The 15,649-nt window shown below is 44.6% G+C and overlaps 1 protein-coding gene and 1 long non-coding RNA gene across 3 annotated transcripts in view; one reads left to right on the plus strand and one right to left on the minus strand.

Moving 5' to 3' along the window:
- The window catches only part of LOC135200889 (rab-like protein 3), a 70,078-nt gene that overhangs the window by 19,871 nt on the left and 34,558 nt on the right, over window positions 1-15,649 (plus strand). The gene's annotated exons all lie outside the window — the stretch shown is intronic.
- On the minus strand, window positions 10,685-13,798 carry LOC135200890 (uncharacterized). The gene is made up of 3 exons (XR_010311389.1): window positions 13,339-13,798; window positions 10,926-11,149; window positions 10,685-10,818 (listed from the first exon to the last, which is right to left on the minus strand). It is a non-coding gene; the product is annotated as an uncharacterized LOC135200890 (long non-coding RNA).

The following is a 15,649-nucleotide window of genomic DNA, read 5'->3' on the forward strand; positions in this document are numbered from 1 at the left end:
GATCTTCTTCGCCCCTTACCAGACTCCTCAGAGTGCTGGGACAGACACACTTTTGCATGACTGGGAGGGCTTTCAAGCCTATGCATTTCCTCCGTTCGCTCTGGTGAGGCCAGTCCTCAACAAAGTGAGGGCAACCAAGCGTCTGGATCTCACCTTGATCGCCCCCTTCTGGCCACAGAAGGAGTGGTTTCCCAACCTACTGGAAGCTCTGGTGGAGGCCCCCATTCACCTGGCAGAGAGACCAGATCTTCTCAAACAACCCCATTTTCATCGGTTCCATCAGAGACTCCACATGCTTCATCTTCATGCCTGGAGACTGTCAGGAGATTCTCCAAGCACGAAGGGTTCTCCTCCAGAGTAGCGCGACAGTTGGCTCTTGCCAGACGGCAATCAACCAGAGTAAATTATCAGGCTAAATGGTCGGTTTACAGACGGTGTAAGTCTCAGGACATTCAATTTCTAGACCTTCCTTACCGAAAGTAGCGGAGTTTATAGTTCATTTACATCATGACAGGGCCCTGTCATCTTTGTGCATTAAGGGTTATAGGTTGATGCTTTCCTATGTTTTTAAGGCGAGGCTCCCTGAAATCTCTTCATCTTATATCATTAGAGATTTAATTTGATCCTTTTCCCTATCTCGACCCAGTCCGCAGTGTTCTCCTCCGACATGGGATGTTAATAAAGTCCTTCAAGCCCTAAGGTTCCCTCCGTTTGAGCCTCTGAGTATGGCCGATTTTAGGGACCTCTCTTCTAAAACAATCTTCCTTGTCTCACTGGCTACAGCCAAGAGGGTGGGTGAACTGCAAGCGCACTCTTTTCTGCTTGCCAGATCTGGACAAGACATGATTTTGTCACACCTTCCCGAATTTGTCGCAAAGACTGAATCGTCTGATAATCCCATTCCCAGGTCTTTCGTGCTGAAGTTGCTGGTCGACTTTGTCGGTAATTTAAATGAGAAATTAGTTCTTTGCCCTGTTAGGGTGCTCTCATGTTATTTACACCGGACTAAGGACATTCAGGGTCGTCCCCATCATCTGTTTGTTTCACTCCGAAATGTCAAGAGACCTATATCAAAGAATGGTGTATCCTTTTTTCTCAGAGATCTTATTGTTAAAACTGGTGGTTCGGCTGCCTGTGAAGGCCAGACGCCAAGAGCACACAGTATTAGAGCAGTTGCTACATCAGTAGCTTTTATGAACGTCTCAGTCGCCAAGGTGCTTGAGGCGGCAACTTGGTGTTCTAATTCAGTTTTTGCCTCTTTTTACGAGGGATATTTCTCTAGTTCTAGGCAACCTTCGTTCTTTGGGCCCGTTGGTGATGGGAGGACAGGTCCTCAGACAGGAGAATTAGGTAGTCTTCCTGTTTTACGTTTGGTTGCTACCTGTATTTTTTTTTTATTTATATTTTTGTTTTTTTTGTTTTTGCATTATAACTTATGGCAGTTTTTGGTTTAGTTATAATGGGAATTAGGCAGTTTGGTATTTAGGTGTTGTTGATGACAAGGACTAGCTGCTTGACAACTCATGCTGCTTCCATTGTCAGTGTGACATGGGACCAGCCACTGGGTTGTTGGCACTGGCGACTATGCTTCTCCCAAAGTCGATGCCGACCTAGGACTAGCCACTGGTTCGCTTGTCCTGACGACTCGCGCTTCTTCCATTGTCCTTCTGGACAGGGAATTAGTCAGTGGATCGTATGCTGTGAGATCAGGTGACATTTAGTAGCCCTGAGTTTCTTGTTGATGAAGTCAGTTGCGTTGATACACCCTCCGATGATTGTTTAACATGAGACCAGGTTGGACTGCCGGCGCTTGTCCTTCGGGACTAAGTCGCCTTTTTGCTCCGCTCTCCTTTCTCTTGGCACCAGAAAGCTCGAGTCAGGAGTTGCTCATGAGTCGATATTGCTGCTGGTGACGTTGAGCTGCGTTGATACACCCCCAATGTTTGCTTAGCTTTGAATCGCCCAGGCAGTCCAGGCACTCATCCTTCAGGGAAAGAGTTGTCAATACCCTCTCCTCTCTCTTGGTGCCAGACATTAGTGAGAGAGCAGGTGTTGTTGTAGTGCTTGATAAAGTCATCAGGGTGCAGCCTTGCTGTCCTCATTTCGTCTGACTGGTCACCTGGTCAGTCATCTGACTTTAGTACAGACAGACTGACTATGCACTTACTCCTAGTCCTTTACTACCGCAGTTCGGCGGCATTATGGTAGGAGACTTTGAGTTCTTAGTATCTTAGACCTTGGATTGAGTTTTTAACTGCCTATGATATATATTTCTTTGTTTGTTTTATGTCATATTCTGCCCGAAAGGGAAATTGTACTCAGGTTCCCTCCTCCTTTTCAATGTGGTTAATTGGGCTAGATAAATTATATTAAGGTAATGTTTATTAATATGGAATTTTTATTATAAAATTAATTTTGTTCATGTCACTTACCTGACAGATATATATATAGCTGTATTTTCCGAAGTCCGACAGAATTTCAAAACTCGCGGCACACGCAGTGGGCGGCCAGGTGGTAGTACCCATTCCCGCCGCTGGGAGGCGGATATCAGGAACCATTCCCATTTTCTATTCATATTTTTTCTGTCGCCGGTCGGTAAACAACTGTTTACAGACCTCCGCCTAGGATTTTTTGGATTGACTCGTTCTAAGTATCTGGATTGACTTTTGGTTATTGATTCTGGATTGTTGGATTGGCATACGCGATAGTGGACTGTTTTTTATTTTGGATTGGCTTTTCTGTAAACGTGATGTCTGGATCAAGTTCAGTGAGTTTCAGAGTGTGTGTGAAGAGTGATTGTAAGGTGAGGCTACCTAAATCATTGGTAGATCCTCACACAGTATGTATGGGGTGTAGGGGGCATGTATGTTTATTGGATGATCGGTGCAATGAATGCGAAGGTTTGACCGATGATGGATGGAAGGTGTATGATTCTTATCGGCGTAAATTGGAACGCGATATGATCAGGAGGTCTTCCTCCAAGAGCGGTTCTTCGAAAGGTAAGGGAAGTAACATTTCACCTGCATTAACACCAGTAGAATTTGTTTCACCTAAACCTGTGTTGTTGCCTTCGGGCCCTGATTCTGTGTCTGGAGAAGGTAATGCCCTTTCTCTGATTTTAGAGTCGTTACGCACTCTAGAATCTAAAGTGTTAGCCTTGGAAACCGGCTTAGTTAAAGTGTGGTGATCGTGCCCTAGTGTTGTGGAGGGGGCGTCAGATCGGCCCCATAATGCCTCAAGGCCTAGACCTCTATCGGACTCCCAGGACTCAGGGAGTGGGTATGTCGAAAGCCGCAAGAGGGTTACGGGGGCTCCCCACCGATCTGGCGTCCCTTCGGCAGGACCTGTTGTTAGTTCCCAGGCTGCCAAGGAGCGTGCCCAGGCTCGCATCCTCAAGGACTGTTTTTCGTCCTCCGAGGCAAACCTCCCCGCGCAAGTGGAGCGCTCGGAGAGACGCGCGTCCATTATTGAAAAGACTTTTTTCGAGGGAGGACGCTTCACTCCTCTCTCTCCGTTATCGTTGCGGTCTTCACCCGCGTTCGTATGACGGCCCCCGTTTCCCCCCCCCCCCCCGTTTCCCCCACAGAAGAGAGGTAGGACGTCATCTGAGGATGACGCTGAGAAGCGCTACATCCGCTCTTCGGAGAGGCAGGTAGCTGTACCTGTGAGAAGGAGGAGGCATCCCCTCGCCCCTCGTCTTCTCGCAGGTTCAGCCCTTCACCTCCTTTAGTTTCTTCACCAACGAAGAACATTCTTGTGTCCCTTCAAGACCAATTGTCGGCTTTGATGGCTCAGAAGACTCGCCCAGCAGCAGTCGAGCCTAAACGTAGGAAGGACGTCAGGCTGCCTGTCAAGAGGACGAAGCAGTCCCCTTCTCCCCCCTTCTCCTCGTTCATCTCTTTTCTTCCTCTTGCGTCTCCTGCGGGGCTTCCCCCGATCTCGTTTTTCCTGTAGGAAGTCTCGTGGACAGGAAGCTTTTCTTCCCTCTCGACGTCCTGCACAGACCGCGCGGTCAAGAGCTTCGGAGGACGCTCGGCAGGACGCTTTTGAGGACGCTCGGCAGGACGCGTTTTGAGGACGCTCGTCAGGACGTTTTGTTAGACACTTTGCCATTCCGAGAAGAACTTTCGAGAGCGCCCAGAAGGACGCTTTGAAAGCGAAAGTGGAAGCTTTAGCGGGAAGCGTAAGGACGCTCCTCTAGAGCGAGTTAGAACAGCCCAAGTAGCCTCTCTTGACGCTCACAGCGCTCGGTCAAGACGCTCTTCGTTCTTCATGCTCTAAGGATCGACAGAAAGTCGGTCGCATTGAAGAAGCTTCTGCACCCAAACCTCGAAGGTCTTTGTCTGAAGGCTAGACCCGTTGGGGGCGCACCGCCCTCTTGGTCCGGAGGAGCAGTCTCCGATTCCTCTTAGGGAGGAAGGAGAGTTTAGTAGTCCGGCGGACTTGGTTGAGGAGGAGCAACCTTCGGTTTCGTCAGTTTCGGACTATAAAGTGCTGGTGTGGACTGTTACCTCCGTCGTTTGGAGACAAGTTCCAGCCTGCAGCTCCCAGGTCTCCACCCTCTCAGTTTTCTTCGTCGAAGTCTTGCAAGGTCCCGGAGTTCGTGGAAATGAAAACTTCGTTGTCCACCAAGAGGGCGTTTAAGAAGTTGCAAGACTGGATGGAACGACGGAAGGATCAGGGCAAGTCGACTTTCGCCCTTCCTCCTTCAAGACTCAGTGGGAAAGGTGGCGTTTTGGTATGAGACCAAAGGAGAAGTAGGTGTTAGACCCTTCGTCATCCCAAGGGGATTTTGGCTAGTCTGGTCCGACGCTCAGAGGAGGTCCCTTTTGTCGACATCTAAGATTTCATGGACGCCTACGGAGATAGACCATCACATGAAAGGACTTTTAAGGACTCTGGAAGTCTTCAACTTCCTAGACTGGTGCTTGGGAGTCCTAGATCTTCAATCTAGGAGTCCGGACTCGTTAAGTCTGGGGGAGCTGTCTAGTGTGTTATCCTGCATGGACAAGGCCGTCAGGGATGGTTCGGAAGAGCTAGTGTCATTTCGGCACTGCCTTTCTTAAGAAGAGAGCGCTGTTCTGCAATTTTACTGCAAGATCAGTTTCTACGGCTCAGAAAGCGGAGCTTCTCTTTGCGCCTCTTTCGAACCATCTCTTCCCCCAGACTATGGTGAAGGACCTGGCAGTTAGCTTACAAGAGAAGGCTACTCAGGACCTCTTGGCCCAGTCTTCGAGACGTCCCGCAGTCCCTACTACGTCTTCTTTTGGACGACCACCAAGGAAGGTTAAACCCTTTCGTGGGGCTCCTCCCTCGAGAGCTGCTCCTCGAGGGAGAGGGCTTTCAAGAGGAAGAGCTTCTTTTAAGCCAAAATCAAGTAAGTGAAAATCAAGTCCTTCAGACACCAGTCGGAGCCAGGCTGAAGTTATTTGCGGGAGTGTGGAGAGAGAGAGATACGGACGCTTGGTCCCTCAAGATAGTGGAACAGGGGCACAAGATCCCCTTTTTGGATCCTCCTCCTCTATCCACGACTCCCATAGATCTTTCTCCTTCATATCAAGGGGAGAAACGACAGATTCTTTTCGATCTTTTAGATCAAATGATCGAGAAAAGAGCGGTGGAGCAGGTCTTAGACCTGGGGTCACCAGGATATTACAACAGACTTTTCCTGGTACCAAAGCAGTCGTCGGGGTGGCATCCAGTCCTAGACGTGAGCAAGCTGAATCTTTTCATAGAAAAGAAAAAGTTCAAGATGGAAACGCCTCAGTCTGTTCTAGGAGCCTTGAGACCGGGCGACTGGATGGTGTCCTTGGACCTACAGGACGCATACTTTCACGTTCCAATCCACCCTCTTTCAAGAAAGTATCTGAGGTTCGTTTTGAAAGACAAAGTCTGGCAATTCAGAGCCCTTTGTTTCGGCTTAAGCACGGCTCCGATGGTATTTACCATGCTCATGAAGAATGTAGCGAGATGGTTACATTCTGCAGGGATAAGAGTGTCTCTGTATCTCGACGATTGGCTAGTCAGAGCATCGTCAGAAGAGAGGTGTCTGAAGGACCTTCAGTTCACGTTAGCCTTGGCGAGGTCCCTGGGACTTCTGGTCAACCTCGAAAAGTCACATCTGACCCCAACACAGTCCATCGTGTATCTGGGGATTCAGATGGATTCAGTGGCTTTTCGGGCGTTTCCGTCCCAGGAACGACAGCTGCAAGGCTTAGAGAGAGTTTCGGCCTTCCTGGGGAAGGAAACTTGCTCGGCGAGGGAATGGATGAGTCTGCTGGGGACCATTTCCTCGCTGGAAAAGTTTGTTTCCCTGGGGAGACTACACCTCAGACCTCTCCAGTTTTTCCTGGCAGAAGAATGGAGAGTCAAAGAGGATCTGGATGCGACCTTGATGATCACCGAATCAGTGAAAACCCATCTAAGATGGTGGTTAGATCCTCGAAAGTTTCGAGAGGGTTTGTCTCTAAAGCTTCTGAGCCCCGACCTAGTGTTGTTTTCCGACACCTCCGTGTCGGGATGGGGAGCAACACTAGGAGGGGAGGAAGTGTCAGGCACCTGGAGGGGGGAACAGGTGTCCTGGCACATGAATGTGAAGGAACTAGCGGCGGTTTTCCTGGCGCTACAGTTCTTCCAAGTAAAGGTTGCAGACAAAGTTGTCCAAGTCAACTCGGACAACACCACGGCCCTGCCGTACCTAAAGAATCAGGGAGGTACACACTCCCGTCCTCTATTTTACTTAGCGAGGGAGATTCTGCTGTGGGCAAATGCAAGGCGAATCAGGATCCTGACGAGATTCATCGCAGGAGTCCAGAACGTCAGAGCAGACCTTCTCACCCGACAGGACCAAATCCTGCCGACGGAATGGACTCTGCACCAAGACGTTTGTCGGGAGAGTTATGGAAGCTGTGGGGTGGACGTCCGTTTTAGTCGATCTATTTGCGACGTCTAGGACGAAGAGGTTGCCTCTTTATTGCTCACCTGTGTTGGATCCGGGAGCAATCGCTATAGATGCACTGCTCTGGAACTGGACGAACTTAGACCTGTATGCCTTCCCGCCATTCAAGATCATGGGGGAAGTCATGAGGAAGTTCGCGGCGTCAGAGGGGACGAGGTTGACCCTGATCGCCTCGATGTGGCCCGCAAGAGAATGGTTCACGGAGGTAATGTCCTTCCTCGTAGACTTTCCAAGGACGTTGCCCTGGAGGAAAGTTCTACTCAAACAGCCCCACTTCGAAAGATATCATCGAAACCTCTCCGCTCTGGATCTGACTGCGTTCAGACTATCGAAAAGTTGGCCAGAGCGAGAGGTTTTTCTAAAGCAGCTGCAAAAGCGATCGCCAACGCAAGGAGGGCTTCATCGAGAGCTGTTTACCAGTCGAAGTGGGCTTCCTTCAGGGCATGGTGTAGAAAGGAGGGAATTTCCTCTTCCACTACCTCTGTGAGCCAAATAGCCGATTTCCTGCTATTCTTAAGGAATGTGCAGAAGTTGGCAGTCCCGACCATCAAGGGATATAAAAGTATGCTGTCAGCGGTCTTCCGACACAGAGGCCTAGACCTTACTGACAACAGAGATCTTCACGATCTCTTGAGATCGTTCGAGACAACCAAGATACCTCAGGCGAGGCCTCCTTCCTGGAACTTAGACTTAGTTCTAAGACTTTTGATGTCGAGTCCTTTCGAGCCTCTCCATGCAGCGTCTCTTAGGAACTTGACAAAGAAGGCTCTTTTCCTAACTGCTCTGGCAACGGCGAAGAGAGTTAGCGAAATTCAAGCCATCAGTAAACAGGTGGGCTTCAAAGGTGACAACGCTGTCTGCTCTTTGAGTCCCACTTTCTTAGCGAAAAATGAGAACCCGTCTAACCCGTGGCCCAAGAGCTTCGAAATTAAGGGTATGACAAGCCTTGTGGGCCAAGAACCTGAGAGAGCCCTGTGCCCTGTCAGGGCTCTAAAGTTTTATGTTCGCAAGACGAAGGAGGTACGAGGTCTCTCAGATAATCTGTGGTGTTCGGTGAAAAGACCCGATTTACCATTATCCAAGAATGCTTTGGCTTTCTTTCTGAGAGACGTAATAAAAGAGGCTCATTCATCTTATCAGAAGACTGATTTGAGCCTCTTGCGAGTGAAACCTCACGAGGTCCAGAGCTGTCGCAACCTCGCTTGCCTTCCAAAGGAACATGTCGATCAAGGACATCCTTGATGCCACCTTTTGGAGGAGCAATTCGGTATTCGCCTCACACTACTTAAGAGATGTGAGAACGATATACGAGGACTGTTGTTCTCTTGGGCCATTCGTTTCTGCAGACACAGTCTTGGGGGTTGGAGGTAGCTCTTTTCCTATCCCTTAGTTAGGTTTAGGTTAGTTTTTTATTGTTGTGTTTTTGGTTTGTGGTGAGTCTTGTGTGAAGATCTCCCATTTCTTAGTTTAGGGTTCAGGGGATCTTGGTTAGTTGGTCAGGTGGTGGTCAGTTGCTTCGTTGCCCTCATATGTATGGCTCGATGGTCTTGTCACGTTGAGGTCACGTCCCCGTTGACAGAGCATCCAGAGCGCACCAGCACCTGGCTGGCAACTCTGATTAAGCAGAAGCAGGCTTAAGTGACAGTAATCACAGAGTCTACTCTGCTAACAGGTGAGGAACCAAGGTGTACATCATCTACTTAATTTAAGTTTCCTACAAATCCTATTCTGTCTCTTCCCACCATCCGAAGGTGGGATTCAGCTATATATATATCTGTCAGGTAAGTGACATGAACAAAATGTTATTGTTATAATACAATTAAGTTTGTTCATACTTACCTGGCAGATATATATAATTAAGTGCCCTCCCACCTCCCCTCAGGAGACAGTGGCACTGAGAAAATATGAATAGAAAATGGGAATGGTTCCTGATATCCGCCTCCCAGTGGCGGGAATGGGTACTACCACCTGGCCGCCCACTGCGTGTGCCGCGAGTTTTGAAATTCTGTCGGACTTCGGAAAATACAGCTATATATATATCTGCCAGGTAAGTATGAACAAACTTAATTGTATTATAACAATAACATATTAATAACTTACCTGTATAATTTATCTAGTCCCACCTATCCTATCCCACGATCTGCCTATCACAACTGATTTTCAAGGGAAGGTTTTGTAACTGTCAACGGCAGTGTTGCCAACTGGCGGACAGAATAGGAGGTAACAGGGTTGCCAATGTGGTAAATTTTGGTGCAGTGTTTGGGGATTTAGGGCTAGATAAATTCTACAGGTAAGTATTATTAATATTAATTTTATAATAAAAATTCCATTTTATGATAAAATTGATAAAAAACCAAGAATTTTTGGACATTTCTTGTAGAAAAACACTGCGAATAGGTGAATTTCCTGCGAATAGTGGGTAGATATGGTCCATAGAGAAATCTGTGGATGCGTGAGTCAGCAAATCTGGAGAACACGAATACGGGGGCCCCACTGTATGTAAGATTGCAGTTGTTTTAAATAATTCAACATGTAATTAAATATATCTTTGCATGAAGAGGTTTGAAATGATTTTTGCTTCTGATGCACAGTAATTTTTTGTTAAAGGATAAGCACAGTATAGCTAAGGTGTTTTACATTTTTAAGGATTATGAGACCTTAAGAAATATAGCATTAGCCATTGTTTAAGAAATGTACCATTATCCATTGTTAGAACATTTCTTTTAAGTTTTGATCTTTTGGCATTTTGCATGCAATTGTCTGTTGTCTGCTAAAAAAGGAAATGTATACTGGTGTCATTGCTAGTCTTATGTTAGAATATATGAAAGTAACTATACAAACAAAGCAAGTATTGCTGCATGGTGTACTTCAGAGAATGTGTTATCCATGCTAATTTTTTACATATTTCTAAACCTGGACAACTAGATAATATGTTTAGGTTTCATTCACAAGTTTCTAAGTTTTAGGCAATTTTCCCTGATAAGAAATGCAATGAACACAGTGCACCCAGCTTACCAAATGTATTTGTTAGACAGAATGTACCCCATGCTATAATGGGTAAATATTTATAATTGTTATATGCAATGCTTTTAGCCATGAGTTCCTTGCAGGGGCTATAATCTAACATAAGATTAAAACTCTGAGGATATGACATACCTCTTCTAAGGTTTGATGGAATGCTAGTAATACAGGCATTCCCCGGTTTATGACAGTTGCAGCTTATGATGTTCTGAGTTTATGACACTTTTCAGTTATAATTATCAGAAGTTATTTCACATTTTACTGCGTATGTTCCATGGGTACAACGCTTGTCATGCCGATCCGATGGAAGACATATGACTCTAAAAAGGCAAAATAATCAATATTTGAATTTTTTTTTTATGAAAAATATAATAAAAATGCAGTTTACTTAATTTTTAGTACACCCAACACAGTAAAAGTAAGGTTTTCTTGGGATTTTTTATGATTTTCGGTGATGTTCTGCTTTACAGTGATTTTCGGCTTACAACGCAAGAACTGAACTTTGTCATAAACTGGGGACTGCTTATGCATTTTTGCAGATGATGCTCCCAGACCAATTTATTTTATTGTTAGTTCAAATTTAAACAGACGATCTGTTCAAACCATGTCTTTTCTTACAGAATTCTGTTTTTATCATATAAATTTCCTAGTCAGCTGTGGGAAATTCACTTCCATACCTTAAAAATGATGTGCTTACCCTTTAACTAAAGTCTCCATGTTTTCTACCACTTAATGTGCTGTGTGTTGCTCACTGTAGATAATACTAAAGATTTGCCTTTGGTCTTGTCCTACCTAGCTTCTAACCTTCTCAAATTTTCCCATCTCATGCAAGAAAAATCCTTTTGTTCATGAAACTTACCTGACAGATATATATATAGTTGTTTACCGACCATATATATATCTGCCAGGTAAGTATGAACAAACTTAATTGTATTATAACAATAACATTTTGGCAATCCGTGACAGTTAAAAAATGTGATCCAGTATTTTTGTTGAATTTAATTTACAATTGTAGAGTAGTCATAATTTATTATTTAATGTTTGCAAAGTGTGTATAATTATGTGCACTACATAGGCAACAATTTTGTGTTTTTATTTGTGGGTGGGGAATAATTTTAGGTACAGAGAAGTGTCTTATGTTTGGGCTGGATGTTGGAATTTCTCTTAACCCTCTTACGCCGATTGGACGTATTAAACGTCGTGTCAAAATGTCTCCCGTATGCCGATTGGACGTATCATACGTCGGCTCAAAAAAGATTTTTTAAAAATTCGCGGAAAAATACTTATAGGCCTACCAGCTGAAACTTTTGTATCACGCGCCCTTGGGGGATGCTGGGAGTTCAGGATCAAGGCGTTGTTTTGTTTACAATCGCTACGCAGGCGCGCAAGCGCGAATTTCTTATCGCACTAAAAGTATCAGTGACACATCTCTGAAATTATTTTGTCACTTTGACATAATTTTTGTACCATTTTAAATTATCCTTTACATGAAGTATTATATATGAAAATGTGCGCAATTTCATGTAAAATACAACAAAAAAAATACTCATGATTGTAGCTTTTATCAGTTTTGAAATATTTTCATATAAATAACGATAAGTGCAAAAATTTCAACCTTCGGTCAACTTTGACTCTACAGAAATGGTCGAGAAACGCAATTGTAAGCTAAAATTCTTATATTATAATAATATTCAATCATTTGCCTTCATTTTGAAACAAATTGGACGTCTCTAGCACAATATTTCGATTTATGGTTAATTTATGAAAAAACCTTTTCCTCACGTTCGTGCGATAACTCTTCCGATAAATTTTTTGTGCGATTGTCCTAATGTTTTGCACCCTTTTAAATTGGCCGTTACATAAAGTTTTATATATGGAAATGTGCGCAATTTCATGCACAATACAACAAAAATCAACCCATGGTTGTAGCTTTTATCAGTTTCGAAATATTTTCATATAAATAACGTTAAGTGCAAAAATTTCAACTTTCGGTCAACTTTGACTCTACCGAAATGGTCGAAAAACGCAATTGTAAGCTAAAACTCTTATATTCTAGTAATATTCAATCATTTTATCCTTCATTTTGCAATTACTTGGAAGTCTCTAGCACAATATCGATTTATGGTGAATTTATGAAAAAAAAAAACATTTTCCTTACGTTCGCGCGGTAACTCTTCCGAAAAATCAGAATTTTTTTTGTGCGATTGTCGAAATGTTTGCACCATTTTAAAGTTAGCTGTTACATAAAGTTTTATATATGAAAATGTGCGCAATTTCATGTAGAATACAACTAAAAATGATTGAAGGTTGTAGCTTTTCTCTTTTTTCAAAATATTTGCATATAATTCACGATAAATAGAAAAAAAACCACGTTCGGTATCAAATTTGACTCTACCGAAATAGTTGAAAACGCAATTGTAAGCTAAACTCTACGGCCTAGTAATATTCCATCATTTTTCCTTCATTTTGAAACAAATTTGAAGTCTCTAAAACAATATTGTGATTTATGGTGAATTTTTGAAAAATATATTTACCTTCACTTCGCGCGCCGATTCGCGGCCGCAAGTCTCCGAAATACGTACATCACATTATCCTAATATTTGCTCCTTTTCATATTAGCCTTTTTATAGAGTTTCATATATCAAAATGTGCGCAAATTCATGAAGAATACAATAAAAAATTATTGAAGGTTGTAGCTTTTTCCATCTCTGAAATATGTGCATATAAAAAAATATATATATAAAAATTTCGACATTCGGTCAAATTTAACTCTTCCGAAATGGTCGAAATCTGCAATTCTAATCTAAAACTCTTACAGTATCGTAATATTCAATCATTTGTCTTAATTTTGAAACAAATTGGAAGTCTCTAGAACAATATTTAGAATTACGGTGAATTTTTGAAAATAATATTTTTTTACGTCCGCGCGTTACGAATTCGTACATCATTTTGTGATAATATTTTTCCGGTGTTGCTTTTATTGTTTTACTATGTATTATATATCAAAAGGATTGCAATTTAGTGTACAATACAACGAAAAAAAAAATTAACTCGTTAGCTTTGACCGTTTTTTGCACAGCGTGATTTGAATACAATTATCTATGATTTTTTTTTTTCGCTACCATATATCGCATTATTTACATATGATAATATATTATTTTCATCTGATGATTGCATACTAAACTTCAAGCAATGGCAAAAAAATGAGCCAAAAATGAACTCTTAAATCTCAAAACTAAGCGCGCTGTGTTGGGATTTTTTGAAAAAATTATTTTTTACGATTCCGCGCTCACTCCAAACCGGCGCCGGCATACAGGAGAGGTTTTGATTTTTAGGGCTTCGGCGTAAGAGGGTTAAACTGCATGGTCTGAACATCAAATTTGGGGATGTTGAAAAAATCATTTGAAAAGTTGAGTCTGTTAATTTGTAAATCAGTGTCTTTTGTACTCATTTGTAAGAACAGACCATTGTTTTATAAAAGCCTCAATTTTCTGCTGAAGAGAGAAAGATCTGTCTCCAAGCTACTCAGTACGTAGTGATAAGTAATTGTTAAAATTAGTTTTTGTACATGAACTTTCCTGTCAGATATATACTTAGCTATAGTTTCCGACGTTCCCGACAGAATTTCAAATCTCGCGGCACACGCGACAGGTAGGTCAGGTGGTCTACCTTACCCGCCGCTGGGTGGTGGGTGTATGAACCAATCCCCCTTGCTTGTCAGATTTTCTCTGTCGCTCGGAACGATAACAACTGTTGTCGGTTCCTTTGGATAGATTTTTCACTTCTCGCTTGCCTGGAGTTGATTTGGACTTTTTGGTGACGTATTCGCTCTGTTTGGCTTGGCATACGCTATTTGTGGACCGTTTTTGACTTTGCGCTGGAATTTTCTTTAACATGTCTGATTTGGATTCAGTAGCTAAAACTTCTGTTTTGTTTAGGGTTTGTGTGATTGAAGGGTGTAAGGTGAGGTTGCCGAAAGCTTTGGTTGACCCTCACACTGTATGCATGAAATGCAGGGGGAATGAATGTTCTTTTAGTAACCCTTGTAAGGAATGTGAGGGACTGAATGAAGACGAATACAAGGCTCTCTCTTCTTATATTAGGAAGTTGGAACGTGATAGAGTACGGAAGGCTTCCTCTAGAAGTTCTAGTAGGTCTAGAATGAGTGATTTGGATGTAGAACCTAACGTTAATGTAGAAGTAGAACCTTCTTCCCAAGTTGCAGCCCCTGCTCCCCGCACCGAAGCCGAAGATTCGTCTTCGGAGGCGGTGGCTTTAAGAGCCACGATTCTTTCGATGGATCAGAAGATTCGTCAGTTAGAACAAGGTAAGGAGAGTGTTAGTGATCAGTGCAGTGTCCCCAGTGTTGTGGAGGGTGCGTCTGACCGGCTCCTTAGTGCCTCTAGGCCTAGACCTCTTCCAGACTCCCAGTTCCAGTGGAGTAGGAAAGTCGAAGCCGCGAGGGACTGGGAGAGCCCCCACCGTCAGCGTCCCCTCGGCATCCTGAAGTACGCTCCCAGCTGCCTCGGATCGCTACAAGAAGGAGATCCTGCGTCAATGCTTCTCCTCTTCGTCGTCGCCCTCTCCGAAGAGAGGTTGGAACTCCCCGGATGCGTCGCGCCCGTTGAAGAGGGCTTGGAAGGCTTCCTGCAGTCCTTTGGCTTCCAGCCTGGAAGTTTTCCCAGAAGAAACTTCTTTGGAAGTAAAGAAGCCCAAGAGATCTTGTGATCGCTCATCTTCTCGCGCCCCTCGATCTGCGCCTGCTTCGGAGGAAGACCAGACGGATTCTCCTACTAGAGTCCTTGCGGGACTACAGACTCAGTTCTCGGCTTTGGCGGACTCTCTGGCCTTAAGATCGCGGAGGAAGAAGGACGTTTCTCTTCCGATCAAGAGATCTAGGCGCCGTTCGTTCAGAGGATCGTTCTCGTGCCTTCATAGGCGCTCTCCTTTCGGTATGGGGAGTTTTATTCGAATATGCAAGGTAGGAGCTCACGTGAGCGGCCCCGCTCTCCTGGCTCTCTCTCAGCAGCTTCAAGGCGCCAGACATCAATCAGACGCTCTGTGGAGAAAGAAGTTTTTTCTCCGGATTGGATCCCCGCTTCTGGTAAGCGTTCTTCGCCTGCTCATCACGCTGTTTCGAGGGTACGGCCGAGAGGAGATAGGTACTTGGAGCAGAACAGGCCTCTTTCTTTGACTCCCTCTCGTGGGACTTCTCCTCAGCAACTTCGAGAATCTAGAAGGCGCCCTTCTACAAGTAGGCGCTCGGCTTCCGGATGTCGCTCTCCTCGAGTTTCGGATCTGGCGTCGAGTAGACGTTTTTCTCCTGTTCGTAGCTCCTCTCCCTTCAGATGTCAAGAGTCTGGTAGGAGCCATGCGCCTGGTAGGCGTCCTTCTGGTAGCCGCTCCCCGCAAGATAGGCGCCAAGAGCCTAGTGTACCGTCGGATCTCGTGGTGAGGCGCTCGTCGTTTTTCGAGGCGCCCTACTCCTGAATTGGTTCTTCCCTCGTGGCAGAACACCAAGAGTTCTTTTCAAGCGCCCTTTCTCCCGTGTCAGGCGCTCTCCTTCTTCTAGCACGGCCCTGCTCCTGAGCCGTTCGCCACTCTTGGTTATGGCACCAAGGAGCCTCGCAAGCGCCCTTTCTCCCGCCGATAGGTGCGCATCGTTATCTT

This window comes from Macrobrachium nipponense, chromosome 27 (assembly GCF_015104395.2).
Source record: "Macrobrachium nipponense isolate FS-2020 chromosome 27, ASM1510439v2, whole genome shotgun sequence".
NCBI classification, from domain to species: Eukaryota; Metazoa; Arthropoda; class Malacostraca; order Decapoda; family Palaemonidae; genus Macrobrachium; species Macrobrachium nipponense.